Source organism: Cornus florida, unplaced genomic scaffold, assembly GCF_030987335.1.
Source record: "Cornus florida cultivar Cherokee Brave unplaced genomic scaffold, ASM3098733v1 CherokeeBrave_3.0.0_Hap2_Chr05, whole genome shotgun sequence".
Classification (NCBI taxonomy): Eukaryota; Viridiplantae; Streptophyta; class Magnoliopsida; order Cornales; family Cornaceae; genus Cornus; species Cornus florida.
The window spans coordinates 56,394,569-56,412,715 of NW_026775575.1; the positions used below are offsets into that span (position 1 = coordinate 56,394,569).

At 35.4% G+C, this 18,147-nt stretch overlaps 1 long non-coding RNA gene across 1 annotated transcript; it reads right to left on the minus strand.

Annotated features, from left to right (window-relative positions):
* Positions 1 to 6,926: 6,926 nt before the first annotated feature.
* LOC132306537 (uncharacterized) lies at positions 6,927 to 17,338 on the minus strand. Its single transcript, XR_009482040.1, has 3 exons — positions 16,906 to 17,338; positions 9,936 to 10,009; positions 6,927 to 7,703 (listed from the first exon to the last, which is right to left on the minus strand). It is a non-coding gene; the product is annotated as an uncharacterized LOC132306537 (long non-coding RNA).
* Positions 17,339 to 18,147: the final 809 nt, after the last annotated feature.

Consider the following 18,147-nt stretch of genomic DNA (forward strand, 5'->3'; position numbering starts at 1 on the left):
AAACTCACTTAATCTTGTTCGGTTAGTGTATTTACTTAGAAGATGTTGCTGATGTCAGTTCTACTAGTGCAAGGGCTGGTTTGAGTAGTGAATTTGTGTTTTAAGCAGCTGTGGTCTATTCTAAAGGTTAACACAAGTATAATTCAACTTTTTACACTTGCTCAGACTGTGTTTGTGTTTAAAATATGCAGAAAATGAATGTGGACAGTGTGATCACTAGTTAAGCTTGTTTTTCTGATTTAATCTTGGATTCAAGTACTATTTGATTATACTTAGTTGTTTTATGATGAATTAAAATTCTAGCAAGTATATTTTGGTGAATCAAGATTGTTGAAGTTAAGCTTGAGACAAAAAAATGGTGTGTTTTGATTTTGAGTATTCAAACCCTAAGGTTAAAGCTGCTTTGTGCTGAAATAAGGACTGTGATCAAACTTTGTGATATACTCATGCTATGTTTAATTATACAAAGTTGTGAACATAAGTATTATAGTGAAAGAAGACTATATAAGGTGCTTGTAAATTGATCTTGAGAGGAATTTTCCATTTTACCCCTCAAACCCTAAGTGCAGCAGATTACAGTTTTGAGGCAGTAACTTGGAATTCTGTGTTGTCTAGCTTATTTTAATTGTTGTAAAGACTTTCTTGTACTGATTTACATCTGTAATGGTGTGTGTGGTGAGCTATGAGAGCTTATTTGGTCCAAGCAAGGTTGCTCAGGATAGGTGATATATAAGGTCCTTTTCTTAGTCACTAAGTCAAGAATATATGCCAAAAAATATCTAATCCCGTAACTTTTTGGTAGGTGAACTTTTGGGCGCGCACGGAAAAAGTGACAGCTTGCTGCCAGCATGTCCAGTTCGATCGATCCAACTTATTTTCGATCGATCCAACTTTTTCGATTGATCGAACTAATTTTTCGATCGATCCAACTTTTCTGATCGATCCAACTAAAAGTTCGATCAATCCAACTTATTTTCGATCGATCCAACTTTTTCTACGATCCATCCAACTTTTCAGCTTTTCAGTATCAGCTTCTTTTTGCTCCAAATCAGCCTCTTTTTGCTCCGGATCATCGCCAAGACTTAGTTTGACTCCAAAAAGGTCTTAAGAACTCATTTTTAGCCCATTTTAACATTATTGACCTGAAATAGATAAAAACACAAATAAGTACTAAAACGGGTAAATAAGATAGATAAAGGTCCTAGAATACTCAAGCTTAAGGGGTTTAAATGTGTACTTTTCAGCGCTCATCACACCCCCAAACTTAAATATTGCTAGTCCCTAGCAATGAACTACGAAGTAAGGAATGAAATGAACAACTAAACAACTATGAACTAGAAAGCAATAAAATGATAGCGCCACTTTCGTAGGGAACACGATTGCATTTAGCATATGCAACAAGCCTTTTAAACTCCTAGGTTACCCCTAGTGGACGAGTGAAGTCTCGTGAGGATTTCCAGAAATGGTACCCACAAACATTAAGCTCATTCTTTCAAAAGAGGCACCAATATTACAAACAAGCATTGGGAGAAAACTACCTCAAGTATGCAATTTTTCAACCATTTCCAAGCAATCTCCCAAAATCTCAACATCAAATAAGCAAGCATGGTCCTCCACACATCAAGAAAATGATCATGAAAATCGAAACAAGTCTAGAATCCATGTGAGAGGTCCGGCATCAAGTGTGTTGCTATCTTAACCAACTAGAGAAGTAATCACATCCTTACCCTCAAACTAGCACACAAATCTAGTACCGATCATTAAGATAAGAGAGTGGACCTTTTATTAAAGCTTTATTCTTCTAGGTGCGCTTATTCTTTTCACTCTATTTTTTATTTATTTATTTATTTTTTTATTGAGGATCAAAGATGGAAATATTGTGCAATGTGTTGATCTCTTAAGCTTTCTAGAAGATTCATATAGCGAGCTTTAGGTCAATGACTCCCAAACCAGAAGGCTTTAGGGCATTAGGTGTTAAGATACCCCAACGGACTTACAAACTCAAATCAACTAGGCTACAAATCAAGACAACAACCATCTAATCATTTCCTACTTCTCACCTTTTGGGAGAAGTCCTCATTTTTATTACTTTTGCAACTTTTTCTCTTTTTTTTTTTTTTTTTTTTAATCAATTATTAACCTAGAGTTTGGGCCCTCCACCTTTCGGCGCGAGAAGTTCACTGCTTAATGAGGCAAGAATTCCGGCTACTCAATGAAAAGGGGTTGTTATCCACCTTTATCAAGAATGAAAGCTTTCAATGCACTACTAGCCCAATTGGGATATAACCAATTCAATAATCAACAAAGCATGTACCCCACAAATGAATGCTAGTGTGCACCGGTGCTAGTGTAGAATCCTAGAATGAATCTCAAAACAATCACAAATTCAAGATGATGTGGACCACAAATGCAAGCAAGATATCAATCTTTTGAAAAATTTACTCCTAAATGGCATCCTCAAGGCATACAAGGAGTATTGGACTCTTAAGTCAAACAATTTTTAAATTTTAAGCAATATAGTCCTCAAAAGATCAAAATCATAGCTAACATCAATCTTAAATCTCAATCATGCATTTAAAGCTCAAATCTTAAGTAGAATGCAACAAGACACCTTACCCCCAAACTTAAACCGCACATTGTCCTCAATGTGCAATGAGAACAATGGAAAAAAAAAGTGGAAAGAGTATACCGTGGTGGTGTAGACATGAAGCCCGGTCATGATCCAATTCGAAAGACGTCTCCCCCAAACTTGGAATCAACAACCTACTTGAATAACCACGCTAGCAAACTCACATCAAATATCAAATGGGATAAGAATAATCAAATCAAGCATTCTAAGGCAATGTAACACATGATGCAAGAGAGATATAAGATCAAGCCCTAACTAAAGCATAAAGTATGCATGACTACACATAAGGGCACAATGATGAATCTTTTTATATTTTTCATTTAATGAAAGCAAGTATATACAAAATGCAAGAAAAACAAAGAATAAAATGCATGAACAAAATATAAAAAGAAAATTAAATAAGGCAAAATGTAATGAAAGAATATGTTCAATGTAAGAAATGAAAAACAATATGTGCAATGCAAGAAATGAAAAGGGACATGTACAATGCAAAAAAAATGGAAAGAATATGTACAATGCAAGTATATACAAAATTTTCTTACTTTTTGTTTTTCATTTTTTTTTTTTTTTTATATATATTATTATCTTTTTTTTTTTTAATATATATGTGAAAACATGCAAAGAAAAATGAAAAATGAAAAATGTAAGAAATATGCAAAATAGGTGCTAAGTTTAACGTCTCTAGCAAGACGGAAAACTTCTTTAAAAAATCGTCTCATTTTTTTATTTTTTATTTTTTTAGACAAAACAAATATGTACACAAATAAAAATAAAAAGGCAAGTAAATAAAAATGTAGGAAAATAAGGAATGCAAAGATTTTTTTTTTTTTTTTTTTTTGATAAGTTAGAAGAATTAAAAATTAAAGTTAAACAAAATATTTTTGGATTTTTGGAAATAAGATAAAAGGAAATAAAATAAAATAAAAGAAAAATGTTTTTGGGATTTGATTTTTTTTTTTTAATTTTAAATATTTGAAATAAAAATAAAAATAAAGCTTGGAAATAAAAGTAAAAATAAAAATAAAATAAAAATCTTTTTGGAATTTTTGAAAATAAAATAAAATTAACAAAAATATTTTTGTATTTTTAACAAATTTCCAAAAACTTCTTCTTTTTTTTTTTTAGTCAAGAGAGAGAGATAACTAAATGAAATAAAATAAAATAAAAAAATAAAATAAAATGAAAATAGAAATAGGAAAAAGTCAAAAAGTGAAAGGGTAAAAGGGGCAAAGTTGTGATCGATCGAAGATGAAGTTCGATCGATCGAACATGTAAAATTTTGGAGATCCCGAGAGCATGCATTTTGGAATTGGATGCAGGTCCAAAATTTTTCTAAGTGTTGGGTGCAAAATAAGAGCTGGATCGATCGAGTCCATAGTTGGATCGATCGAAGAACAATTCGATCGATCGAAGGTGCTCTTGTGATCGATCGAACTGGCACCAAATGCTTAATTTTGAACTGAAAGTGCAGAAAATCCTATGCTAAGCCCCAATGATGGTAACAAGAATGAAAATTTGAAAAATAGATGGAAGAATGTACACAAGAATAAAAAGAAATGAGGGAGAAATAGAGTTGTAAAACTCTACGAATACTAGTGTTTAACGTCTCTAGTAAGACGTTAGGTCAACTCACTAATCAAATGAATCAAAAACTGGATATGAAACATCCTTATTGACCCTCTTTTCACTTTTCTCATTTAATGTCCCACTTATGACAATAAAATCATCCTCCAAAAGAATGACTTGAAAAGAAATAAAAGAGATGATATTGTTCCTTTCATCCACGGTTTTGAAAACAAAATCAATCATGGTTAGGCTTGCCTCTTTGTTGTGTTCTTGAAACACATTCAAATGATCATTCACTTTGATAATCGGTGAGGCATTGTCTTTCAAAGACTTATTTGGATTAATAAGAAACACCCTCTCTTCATCCCTCTTCTCCTCCTCATAAATTACCATTTCCTCACATTCTAAGTAAGCTAAGGAGTCCATTAGAGAGTTTATTTCATTTTTAGAGCTTTTAAAGTCAAAACCACAATTTTTATACATTTCCAAAAGACACTCCTCAAGAGGGTCATTAGAGATAATAGAAGGAAGGCCCTCTTCAACAAGTTCCTCCTCCTTCTCTCCTACCTCAAGTATGGTCAACATCTCCTCACTCTCTAGAGTAGCCATATCATAGATAAAATCATAATCAAAACAAGGAAAGTCCTCATTAATCATGTTATGTTCTATTGGATTAGCTACTAACTCACTTGCCACTTCCTTCTTTATACAAGATAGAGTGCTAGGCATTAGCTCACTTGTTTCATTCTCCTCACTCTCATCATCCCCATCTATATACATTGAAGTTCTTGCCATTTTTTCATTTGCCTCTTCCTCCTCCTCTTGATGAGAAAGAGTACTTGCAATTTGCTCAACTTGAGCTTCTAAGTTGGCTAAAGTTTGAGAATGAGAATTAATAAGTGAAGTGTGTGAAATATGCACATCAAGTATAGCTAACACTTTTTCTTCAAATCCGGGTGAGTACTTAGAAGGTGGTGGAATTGATTCATCATAAAATGGTGGGGGAGGGTAATAGTCACAAGAAGGATTAAATAAGTGATCAAGTCCATAATAAGATGATGCATGAAATGAATTGGACTCAATCTCATAAGGATTAAAACATGATGGAGGAGCATAAGGTGAAGGGATGTAATTCCCCCCCAAACTTGGATCAAACAATTCCTCCATTCACAATTAAAACCCAAATGCAAAAAAAATGGGCCTCAACAAGGGCTTATGCTTGGACAAAAATTTAGCAATAAAATGAGCCTCAACAAGGGCTATCACAAGCATACAAAGAAGTGAAACAATTAAAATACAAGAGTTCCAAGAATTGCTCACAACGGTCCTTTAGCACTTCAACTCCAAATTTAGCTTTTAAGCTCCAATGATTGCTTTAAGTTCCAAAGTTCGCCTTCCTTGTAGTCAAGTACCTAATTGAACAAATAATAATGAGAATCAAGAGAAAAGAATATACAATGGAAAATAAAATAAAAATAGAAGCAATCTAATGAACACTATTGTCTATTTTAATTCCAACAAAACCGTTAATCCCCGGCAACGGCGCCAAAATCTTACGACGGCCGTTCCAATACGCCAAAATAAATGTAGTGAATGTGTGGTTCAAGAAAAGTCTTTTATGTCAAATTTAAATTTATAAAAACCACTACCAACACCACTACTAACGTAGCAAGAGTGAGTAAGGATCGTCCCAAGGGATTATACGTGTTGGAATTTCAACTTCGACTCTAGCGTACCAAATGATTGCAAAAGAGAGTTGGGTTGGTTGATTACTTCTAGAAAAGAATTAATTAAAATGCAATAAAAATAAAACTAAGTAGAGATAGGGATTTAAGAGATAAGAAGAGAGGACTTAGGGTGTTGGAATCACCACTAAGCTCATGTAATTAACCACTTGCTTTCCATTAATGGGGAATACATTGTTGTGAACACAATTGGTTCGACTAGCAAAGGTGACTCAATAAGTGTATAATGTCTAAACAACATGTGAAAGGCCACAATATATCTGTTGGAAGAGGAATATATTGTCTAGACAACATGTGAAGAGAATAAAATATCAAATCAAGTCATTAAACATTTCATTAAGCTCATAGTCCAAATAATTCACAAGGATGACTTAGTTAAACATGTATTGTCTAAACATCATGTGAGAGGCCACAATATATTTATTGGGAGATGAATAAATTGTCTAAACACATGTGAAAGATACAACATATCATAACTAGTCATTAATCCTTCATTAAGCTCAAAATTCCATTACACCACAATATTCGAGCATATGCTTCTTGCATTCAAAAGCATGGAACATCAAAGAACAAGCATGAATTGTCTCCCTCATCTAACACTACACTACAACCACACTACTAGCATGCAAATAAACTAAGGGAGAGGTACAATCCATCAAGAAATAAGTACGAACCATCAAGAGACAGAACAAGAGCATTCCATTAAGCACTAATGTCTAGCCATCACTAGATTCTCAATCAGCCACACATAGACATGCAATTAATATAGAAAAACTAGTGTAGAGATCAATTCCCCAAATAATCACACATAAGACAACATGTAATTAAAATAGAAAATCAATGGAAGAATTAACCCATATGAATCATGTGAGACATAATTCCTAATTTAATCACACATAGACATGTAAATAAACTAGAGAATTAATAGGAAGAATTAGACCATGAAAATCATAGAAATATATCAAGATTCATGAAATTCACAAGGCTAGAACACTAATCACAACAATATATATAAAAATCCCCAAAAATAGAAATACAAGGGTTTAAATTACACAAGACTTAGGGCTCATCCAAGCCCTAAGTGTAGATCTAGTCAATCATGGAGGAGGTGGATGTAGTCATGGAATCAAGCTCCAAACATGGCTCCATCTTCTTCTTCCTCTTCTTCTTCTTCTTCTTTGAAGCTCTAGAGATGGAAAGATAGTGGATTTAGAGATGTGATCTTGAGATGTGCCTCCACTTCTCTCTTTTCTTCTAACCCTAATCTCTAACTTTTCTAGAGAGAGAAATAAAAAAATTACAATGTAGAAAATAAAATGATAAAAAGCCTAAAGAATCCCCCTTTACAAATGGGTCACTTCCCTTTATATATAAGGTCCTTTTCTTAGTCACTAAGTCTAGAATATATGCCAAAAAATATCTAATCCCGCAACTTTTTGGTAGGTGAACTTTTGGGCGCGCACGGAAAAAGTGACAGCTTGCTGCCAACATGTCCAGTTCGATAGATCCAACTTTTTCGATCGATCGAACTTATTTTTCAATCGATCCAACTTTTCTGATCGATCCAACTAAAAGTTCGATCGATCCAACTTATTTTCGATCGATCCAACTTTTTCTGCGATCCATCCAACTTTTCAGCTTTTCAGTATCAGCTTCTTTTTGCTCCAAATCAGCCTCTTTTTGCTCCGGATCATCGCTAAGACTTAGTTTGACTCCAAAAAGGCCTTAAGAACTCATTTTTAGCCCATTTTAACATTATTGACCTGAAATAGATAAAAAAACAAATAAGTACTAAAACGGGTAAATAAGATAGATAAAGGTCCTAGAATACTCAAGCTTAAGGGGTTTAAATGTGTACTTTTCAGCGCTCATCATATGATGTATCATGAAACAAAATTCAAGACATTTATTATTTCTTTTTTTTATTGTTAGATTGTAGTTTTTCAACTTTAATTTATAATATTTAATCTTAATCTTTGCTATTTACGTTTCTATGATAATGAACAGGAAAATTTAGAGATATGTTTGTTTCTAAAATTTGTAAAGAAATTATACCCTTCTTGTTATTAATAAAAAGGATTTATGTAACCCTTCTTAGCCTCATCCATTCAAGTAATTCTTAAACTAAGTAAAGGGGCTTTAGTATTTTTTTCAAGTTCTTTAAGGAATGTATCTTCTATAATTTTGTACCTGTTGACACCTATTTTGGCAAAATTTAAAAATTTTGTGTTGATGATGTGACACGTGAGCAAGGTGATATAATGGACACATGGAATAAATTATGGAAGCTACATGCAAAGTTGACATGGATAGAAATATTCAAATTTAACTATAGATAAGGATTAATTATAATGCTAATGGTTATCTTTGAGGTTGTTTAATTTGAATAAGTAGTTGGTTATGTTATAGAGTCATGATATAATTAAAGTGCTTAAGTATAAGAGTTGTTTTAGTTATGTTCTTTTATAAGTAAGTGTAGAAGTATTTTTTGTTAGAGGTTCAGCACCCTCTGAATCACAGTTTATTATATTTTTACTTTTTCAAGCTCTTTTTTTCGAATTTTACTTTCTTTATATAGCAATCTGGCTATTCTCATTATTTCCTCATCTTATTCTCTTGTCTCTTTCTTCCCTCTATCTCTCTATCTATCTCTTCTCTTCTCCTCTCTATCTATATTTAATTCCCTTACCCTTATTCTATTCTCACAATTAGTACTATTCATTCACATTGTTAAAGTCCTTTTAAGTAATGCAAATTGAACTCATAGAGGAGTTTATGTTCTCTTTCTCCTATAATCGCCTAATAGTCAATTTCTCAAAGAGACTATAGTTGACTACACACATTTGAACCACGTTGCTGGTTCTGGCATGCCCACATTACCAAATTCGTGGTTCTAGCATGCCCACATTACCAAATTTCTAAATCGGCTTAGTTGGCCGATTTTAGGGTCAACATTCTTGGCACGCCTGGTGGAACCCACTAGGTGACTGAGTTATAGTAATTATGCCTCTAAGGCAAAAGAATTTGAAGGTTGTCGCCACAACAGATGATAACGTCGAAGACAAAAATCAGCCGATTGTCCCAAGAGGATCTAATGCGGCAGAATCAGCTATGCTATCCGATATTCCTTTAGCACAGATGTACTTCGAGGCTATCATATGAAGACTTGATGGCCGACATGTAGTACTAACCAGTGAAATTAGCATTATGATGCAAGCCCAAGTGGAAGAAATAAATCAGAAAGTATCTTCCCAAATGGGAGAAATGAACTAGAAAATGAAAGCAATGATGGCTCAAATATAGGCTACCTAAAGTTGTCATGATCAAGTTAAAAAATCGGCATCTCATGAATTAATTTTTCAACGTATTTCTTTACCGTTGACCAACATTTCTCAAGGGCCACAAACAACAATGGCAGGTCCTATCTAGCCAAGTGTAACTGCTAGTTTACCTAGTGGCAATTCTCCGATAATACCGGAAATACCATTAATGCCGACTATTCCAATATATCAACCACCAGTACTACATCAACAAAATTAGAATCAACAACGCTTGCAAGCATTGCTAATTTTGCCTCAGAGGGAACAACAAGAGCTAGAGGAAATTAGAATCAATGGAGAAATAACCAACCTACACTAGGCTAGTGACTACCGGGAGGCATGTGATCGCTAACCCCCAACAAAAGTTAGTTGATCCATACGCTCCACTTCAGCTTGCCGATTAGAGGTTATGCTTGTCGATCAATGGACTTTTTGGCATGATGTAGTCCTATCGATGGAGCTGAACATAAAATCGGCAAAGGCTACAACTGTAACGACCCGAACCCGATGATCCGAATCGCTAATCGGGTTCTTACCCCAACCCGAGGTTAACTAAGGATACTACCGTCGTTTCTTATGTCAGTACATATTATATGTGTCATTCCGGGTTTATATATAAAAAATAAGTAATAATAAATAAATAAATAAATAATAAAAAAATGAAATTATAGATACAAAGTATGTCAAAATCGTCTACTAGCTCATCGAACCCTATGAAGGAGCGTCGTCCGCCACTTGCCATCTGTATCCTGAAAAATATTAAATGATAGGGTGAGCATAAAGCTTAGTAGGTAGTACCTAAGACACACCTCTTACGACCCCGTGAATCCAAACAATGAATAGAACAATAGGGAGCGGGGTCATGCTAAATCGGAGAAAATACACTATCAATTCCAAGTTCAAAACAAGCTAATGTCGTGCCATGAATGCAATGCCATGTATGTCACTCCCCATTTCAAAAATCTAAATCCATCGCCTTTCAAACTGGTTATATAACCCGTCCGTTGGTGACTCCGCAGCGACATGAGAGAAGGATTGGCTACTGTCCCTGACCCTTGGTACCCCCGCGACATCATTTGGGGCCAAGATAGCTCAACCACGCTAAGGTGTTTCCCTAGTTACCTCTATGTTATATTAACACCATGGCCCTTTGCTGACTCCACGACGACCGGGTTTTCATAAAAATCATTTTAATCAAAACTTTGTCCCAAAAATCCATTTTTCATTCATTTCAAATCATTTTGCCCTTTTTCCATGCCCAATGCTATGATTGCCACATACTTTGACATTACCATGAAAATAAATGAATTTCCACTGCACAATTTAACATGCTTCCACATAGCAATTTCTAGCAAGATCTTAAACATCATGGCATGGAAGTTTACATTTAGACATGCTTTCCATATAATTTAATTAATACACATAATCATATATTTCATCCACAACAATAAAATCATTTTCAAGGCAATCAATTCAAATTAAGCTTATTAATTTGCACAATATCAACTACACACAAAATTATATACTTCATATACACAATTAAATCACTTTAGTGTGAAATCAGCACAAATTAGCATGCTAGGACACTAATTAAGTAAAATTAACTCACAAAGATGCAAGATTATGTGGATTAAAGACCCCTACCTAAAAGGGAATTTTTCTCACTGGATCATCAAAACCTCAAGCTCCGGCCTCCTCTGCAGACTCTCAGACCTCTCTGTCTTTCCTTAGACTCTCTGTCTCTCTACTAGCCATCATTCTCGGCTCACTCTTTCTGTCTCTCTAACTTTCGGCTCTTACTGCCTCTCTCTAATTTTTTTTTTTTCCTATCTTCTTTGCTCTCTTACAAAGTCCCAAACACTTAATATATAGACAAGGCAACCACTGACCTCACACAAAATCAGCAAACAAACCCACGTGCATAAAGCACAAAACCAAAAACTTTACTCCAATTATCAACTAGTGAGTCATATCACATTATTACCTTATCTTTACTTTTCTTTAAATTCAAATCTCTATCTGACATAACTTAACAAAGACACTAATTCAGCCCACGTGAAAGAAAGCAAAGCCAAGTAAAAATTGGCCAAACAAATCCCAAACAAATCCTAGTGGGTCCCGCCCCACTTCACACCAACTTTTCCTTTCTTCTTTTCTTTTCAATTTCAGCCATCCAATAAGCTTCTTTTCTTCATCAGACCAATATATATATGTATATATATATGTATGCTTGGTGGGAGCTACCTGCCGAAATGAGTAGAAGAAAAGAGAGCAGGTCAGCCGAATAGAAAAAGGAGAGAGAAAAAGTTGATATAGAAAATGATTATATTTTCAATGGGACCCGCAACCATATCAACTTTTCTCTCTCCTTTTTTATTCGGCTGACCTGCTCTCTTTCCTTCTACTCATTTCGGCAGGTAGCTCCCACCAAGCATACATTATATATATATATATATATATATATATATATATATATATATATATATATATATATATATAATGTAACAAAATCAAATAAGGCTAATTTAAATCTCTCAATAAGTAATTCTCCAATTAAATATTCAATCTTAACAATTAAAAATCATGGAATATAAGTAAATTAAAATCTTTAAAAAATTCGGGTTATCACAATCTCCACCACTTAAAAAGAATTTCGTCCCCGAAATTCAGATCCAACAGTCTTCGTATACTCGAAAACACCAATAACCACAAAACAAAATCCAAATCCTTACCCCAAACGATGTGAGATACCGTGATATGTAAGACGTTGTGGTAGCTGCAAGTGTTAGTCACCCGCCCACTAAAAAAAACAACAAACCCGGGCTACTTGCCTAACCACACTAACCATCCCAGTGGGAAAAACCATAAGAAGAATTTCAATAATCAATGGTCATATCGCAAACCCTTTATCGGACACATGGTCCTACATAACTCACTTCGTCGCCCGAGACAAACCATTTGAACCTACACTGTTACACCGACACGACGCATAGTACCATGCTCTCGTTATCCCTGACAAAAAGAAACATTCATTGACCTTAGACCCGACATCATGGTAGAGAAGGACTGATTCAAGAGAAATGGTTGGCTAGGCCTTTCTCATTCTCGATCCAATCTTAGCATAGACGGCGTTCCTGTCCTCAGGTCTAAACCTCAAACACAGTCTCACATAGTGCATAAAACAACTAAGAGATCCACTCACTATCCATCCATCGTTCCACATAACCTCAACAACTATACAGTCACACACCAGCTCTAAAAATCTCAATAACTCCTTAATCATGCAACTTGTAACAAGCCAAAAATAACACAGCACCAAACGTCACAATTATTAACCTTCACTAAAGATCTCTAATTTCTTCATAACATCCACGCCAGGTAAACAGCTCATAACATTACTCGATTCAATTCTTACCTCATCAAAACACACAATAAGACCATCTCATGCCTAAAACCTCAAGACACTGCTCGAATCAAATGTCCAGAAAAACACCCAAGTACATGACTTATATCACATCACCTAATCATCCTTAAACTTACAGTTCAAGACACACCCCTAGCCATCACCACTCATACAAGGCACTAAAAACACACAATCTTTATTCGGCAACTCGTGCCTCACACACTACCGGTCAAGACCACTCTCAGAACAAGCACTACAAAACCAAAGACGCCACCTCCCTCCATAGGAGTGAGTCAACCCATTCAACCAAACCTTTATCGGTGAACTATAACAGCATAACAAATCACATGTAGGTCCGTCCATCCATGGACGCGCACAACTCGTAAATGGAGAACAAGACTCATGACAAAAGACATTCTTGCTGGGACTAGAACAAACGGAAGGTAACAAACCCTACTCTCACAAGAGTCTAATGACTCACACCTGGATGAAGCTGACATTTTGTAACATGTTACTCACCAATCGTCCAACTGTGGACACCTAATCTCACCTGAGATGAAATGAACTCCTTACACATAAGGAGGGAGACCAGCTAGAAACACATACGAGACTACGAACATAATTCTAGGCAACCTCGCAACTGACGGACCGTCAAACACTAACATGAAAGCTCGCATACGTTACACCGCGATACTTATACTAACCAAAACTAACCAGAGAAGAGTACTAATGCTCACGACACTTGATCTTTAGAATCAAACATAGCCCTTCGGACACCGAATCCTATCCCATTTGGAAACCGTCATACCCAAATGACAACCCCTAAATCGTAAAATGACACTTTACCACCTATTCCACCTTCATTCTTCAAAACGACACTACCTCAAACACCATGCACATAAGACTCGTAACCTCAGTCACAATAGTCCACTGACTCCTTAAAAGAAAAAAGGTGTTTATCCGGCAACACCGCTCTCACTAGCTCTAAAGACTAAGTTGTCCACAATCGTCTCAACTGGAGCACAATCCCATCACCTAATTGATAACATACAACAACACTCATAATTTTAATCCATCCTCGGATTATACCTAAAACCATTATACTCATCAATGCTAAACATCACACCATAATGTTTCTATTACCACAGATTCGGAACAACAATTCAAACCTATCACCCCACCAGACCATCAAGCCATACCTAAGCAATTCTTCCTTAAACATCCTTAAAACAACATCACTATAACAAGAAAATAAGCACCATTACTCTCGATACTCCCCACAATGACCACTACTTGACACTAGAAAAGAACCTCCATATAGTGATGCCATACAGATAAATCCCCAAGGAAAATAAGCAAAAACCCAAAATGCTCAACACCCAATGTCACCTCAAAACCATCAACTATGCAATCAATCATTAATGCTTAACCGACAACATCAAACCACTCTTTCTAAGCAATCTGTGCATCTAAACAAGAAAACTTTATACCCTAAGTTCAAAATAGTTATTGTCCTCATTCCCGTTCCTTAAAACATCCTTGGCCTCGACAAAAATCAAATGGGGCTACCAACTAACCTACAAGATCAATTTCATCCCAATCACTCTAATCATTAGTCTATCTCTTCGGATCCTAAAACAAAAAGCAATATCTCTTGATATTCCAGATGCAATCTAAAATATGACTTTAATCCATAACTATCAAATTCTAAAACACAACGCACACGGTAACACAGTACCTACCATATCTTACTTCATCTGTAATCAACTAAGCACCTCAATAACCTCACACTACCTGCCTTTTCGTGCAACCCTGCACTACACAGCCAAAACTGACCACTATACCTTACCTCGAGACCTTCTAAACAGCCGTGCCAACCCAAAATCCCACTCATCGACCGAGATATGCAATCAACTCATCGAGACTCAATTACCCACAACACGCTCCTATAGCCATCCAAAATGAGGATCACCCCTCGATAAACCAGTCTCTAGAACAAACTCTTACACCCACGAATTAAATCATATCAAACATGCAATCACCTAACACTGGCATGGCTCCAGTCACTGCCTACGCCATCCTAGACTTATAGAGTCCAACAAAACCCCTCAACGATCAGAACTCTATAGACCGTACTAGAATACCCCGAAATTCTAGCAACCTTTATCACACCCATCACAAATCGATTTGAAAAGAACTACCGTACCAAACCATAACTCATGTCACAAACACCAACTTCCTAAGGTCATACCTTTCCCACAAAACCCTCACTCGCACACCTGACCTCCACGATCACAAGAACCCATATACCGATGTATGAAACTCACACACAACTTAGCCACCGTGCTATGAAATACGAACCCATTCTAAAGTCGTGCTCTAAGCACCGCACAAATGCAATAAGAAAATCAGAAGGACCCTACACTAGATAGCTCAATCCATGAACTAGAAGACTAAGCCATTCGTTCGATAAGAACCGGCACCCAACAACCATGGAGCAACTGAGTTCCTCGCCTTCTCGAGTCAAAACTCACGCAACCATCCATGCTCAACCGCATACTCCTATACATGTATACATATATAATCATGTCCCATCATTTAAATTTATTTATTTATTTTATATATATATATATATATATATATATATATATATATATTAAAACACCCCGTCTTTCATTTAAACAAAAATACTTACATAACCATGCCTAATAGCCATCGCAATACCAAACGAGATATGCTTGCACCTACCATGCTCACTACTTGTCACATTATCACGCATAACGTACGTTCAAATATATTCCCATTTCATTTTCGTAGTTGGATCATATAACTACTTCACATGCACGGCCATGTAACACAAATTTTAGCATTTAAACGCATAAGCACTTCGCAAATAGACATGCCTTCAAAATTGTAAACATACAAGCACGTGATCAGGTAAGCAAGTAAACAAGTAGGCATGCTTCTCAAATAGCAAAACACTTAGCAAATAACCAGATAAGCAATGCAAACAACATCCCACACAACCTTAGGTAGGCCTCTACCCGTCATCCTAATGGTATTCGAACTATTGCTCCAATACCAAATTTGTAACGATCCGAACCTGAGGATTCGAATCGCTAATAGGGTCCTTACCCGAACCCGAGGTTAACTAAGGATACAACCGTCCTTTCTTATGTCAGTACATATTATACGTGTCATTCCGGGTTTATATAAAAAAAATAAGTAATAATAAATAAATAAATAAATAATAACAAAATGAAATTATAGCTATAAAGTATGTCAAAACCGTCTATTAGCCCATCGAACCCTATGGAGGAGCGTCGTTCGCCACTTGCCATCCGTATCCTGAAAAATATTAAATGATAAGGTGAGCATAAAGCTCAGCAGATGGTACCTAAGACACACCTCTTGCAACCCCGTGAATCCAAACAATGAATAGAACAATAGGGAGTGGGGTCATGCTAAACCGGAGAAAATACACTATCAATTCCAAGTTCAAAACAAGCAAATGTCGTGCCATGAATGTAGTGCCATGTATGTCACTCCCCATTTCAAAAATCCAAATCCATCACTTTTCAAACTGTTAATATAACCCGTCCATTGGTGACTCCGCAGCGACATGAGAGAAAGATTGGCTATTGTCCCTAACCCTTGGTACCCTCACGGCGTCATTTGGGCCCAGATAACTCAACCATGCTAGGGTGTTTCCCTAGTTCCCTCTAGGTTATATTAACACCACGGCCCTTTGGTGACTCCATGGCGACCGGGTTTTCATAAAAATCATTTTAATCAAAACTTTGTCCTAAAAATCCATTTTTCATTCATTTAAAATCATTTTGCCCTTTTTCCATGCCCAATGCTATGATTGTCACATACTTTGACATTACCATGAAAATAAATGAATTTCCACTACACAATTTAACATGCTTCCACATAGCAATTTCTAGCAAGATCTTAAACATCATGGCATGGAAGTTTACATTTAGACATGCTTTCCATATAATTTAATTAATACACATAATCATAGATTTCATCCACAACAATAAAATCATTTTCAAGGCAATTAATTCAAATTAAGCGTATTAATTTGCACAATATCAACTACACACAAAATTATATACTTCGTATACACAATTAAATCACTTTAGTGTGAAATCAGCACAAATTAGCATGCTAGGATACTAATTAAGTAAAATTAACTCACAAAGATGCAAGATTGTGTGGATTAAAGACCCCTACCTGAAAGGGAATTTTCCTCCGTGGATAATCAAAACCTCCGACCTCCTCTGCAGACTATCAGATCTCTCTGTCTTTCCTTAAACTCTCTATCTCTCTACTAGCCATCATTCTCGGCTCACTCTTTCTGTCTGTCTAACTCTTGTCTCTCACTGCCTCTCTCTAATTTTTTTTTTTTTCCTATCTTCTTTGCTCTCTTACAAAGTCCCAAACGCTTAATATACAGACAAGGCAACCACTGACCTCACACAAAATCAACCAACAAACCCACGTGCATAAAGCACAAAACCAAAAACATTACTTCAATTATCAACTAGTGGGTCCTATCACATTATTACCTTATCTTTACTTTTCTTTAAATTCAAATCTCTATCTGACATAACTTAACAATGACACTAATTCGGCCCACGTGAAACAAAGCAAAGCCAAGTAAAAATTGGCCAAACAAATGCCAAACAAATCTTAGTGGGTCCCGCCCCACTTCACACCAACTTTTCCTTTCTTCTTTTTTTTTCAATTTCAGCCACCCAATAAGCTTCTTTTCTTCATCAGACCAATATATATATATATATATATATATATATATATATATGTATATATAAATAAGTAACAAATCTAAATAAAACTCATTAATCATTTTCAATGGGACCCGCAACCATATCAACTTTTTCTCTCTCCTTTTCTATTCGGCTGACCTGCTCTCTTTCTTCTACTCATTTCGGCAGATAGTTCCCACCAAGCATACATTATATATATATATATATATAATGTAACAAAATCAATTAAGGCTAATTTAAATCTCTCAATAAGTAATTATCCAATTAAATATTCAATCTTAATAATTAAAAATCATGGAATATAAGTAAATTAAAATCTTAAAAAAATTTGGGTTATCACAATATCTAACTCCTGTCGGTTATAGTGAGGTCATGCTTGCCGAGATAGAATACTTAGGTGAAATACAGTAAGCTACATTTGACCATCTCATGATTCACAAGAAGAAAGTGGTGAGAGATTTTTATAATAAGATGAAATTTAAGTCCTTTGCTGAAGAAGATATGGTTTGGAGGTTGGGGTGGTTTCTTTTTTAGTATTTTTACTATCAAGTGTTGGAATGAAATGATCTGGTGATTTTGGTGATTTTAGTATAAGCTTATAGGTTTGGTTAATTATCTATTTTGTTTTTTTTTTTTTTTTTTTTTTTTTTTTTTTTTTTTTTTTAAATCTTTTGTTATGTTATCTTGC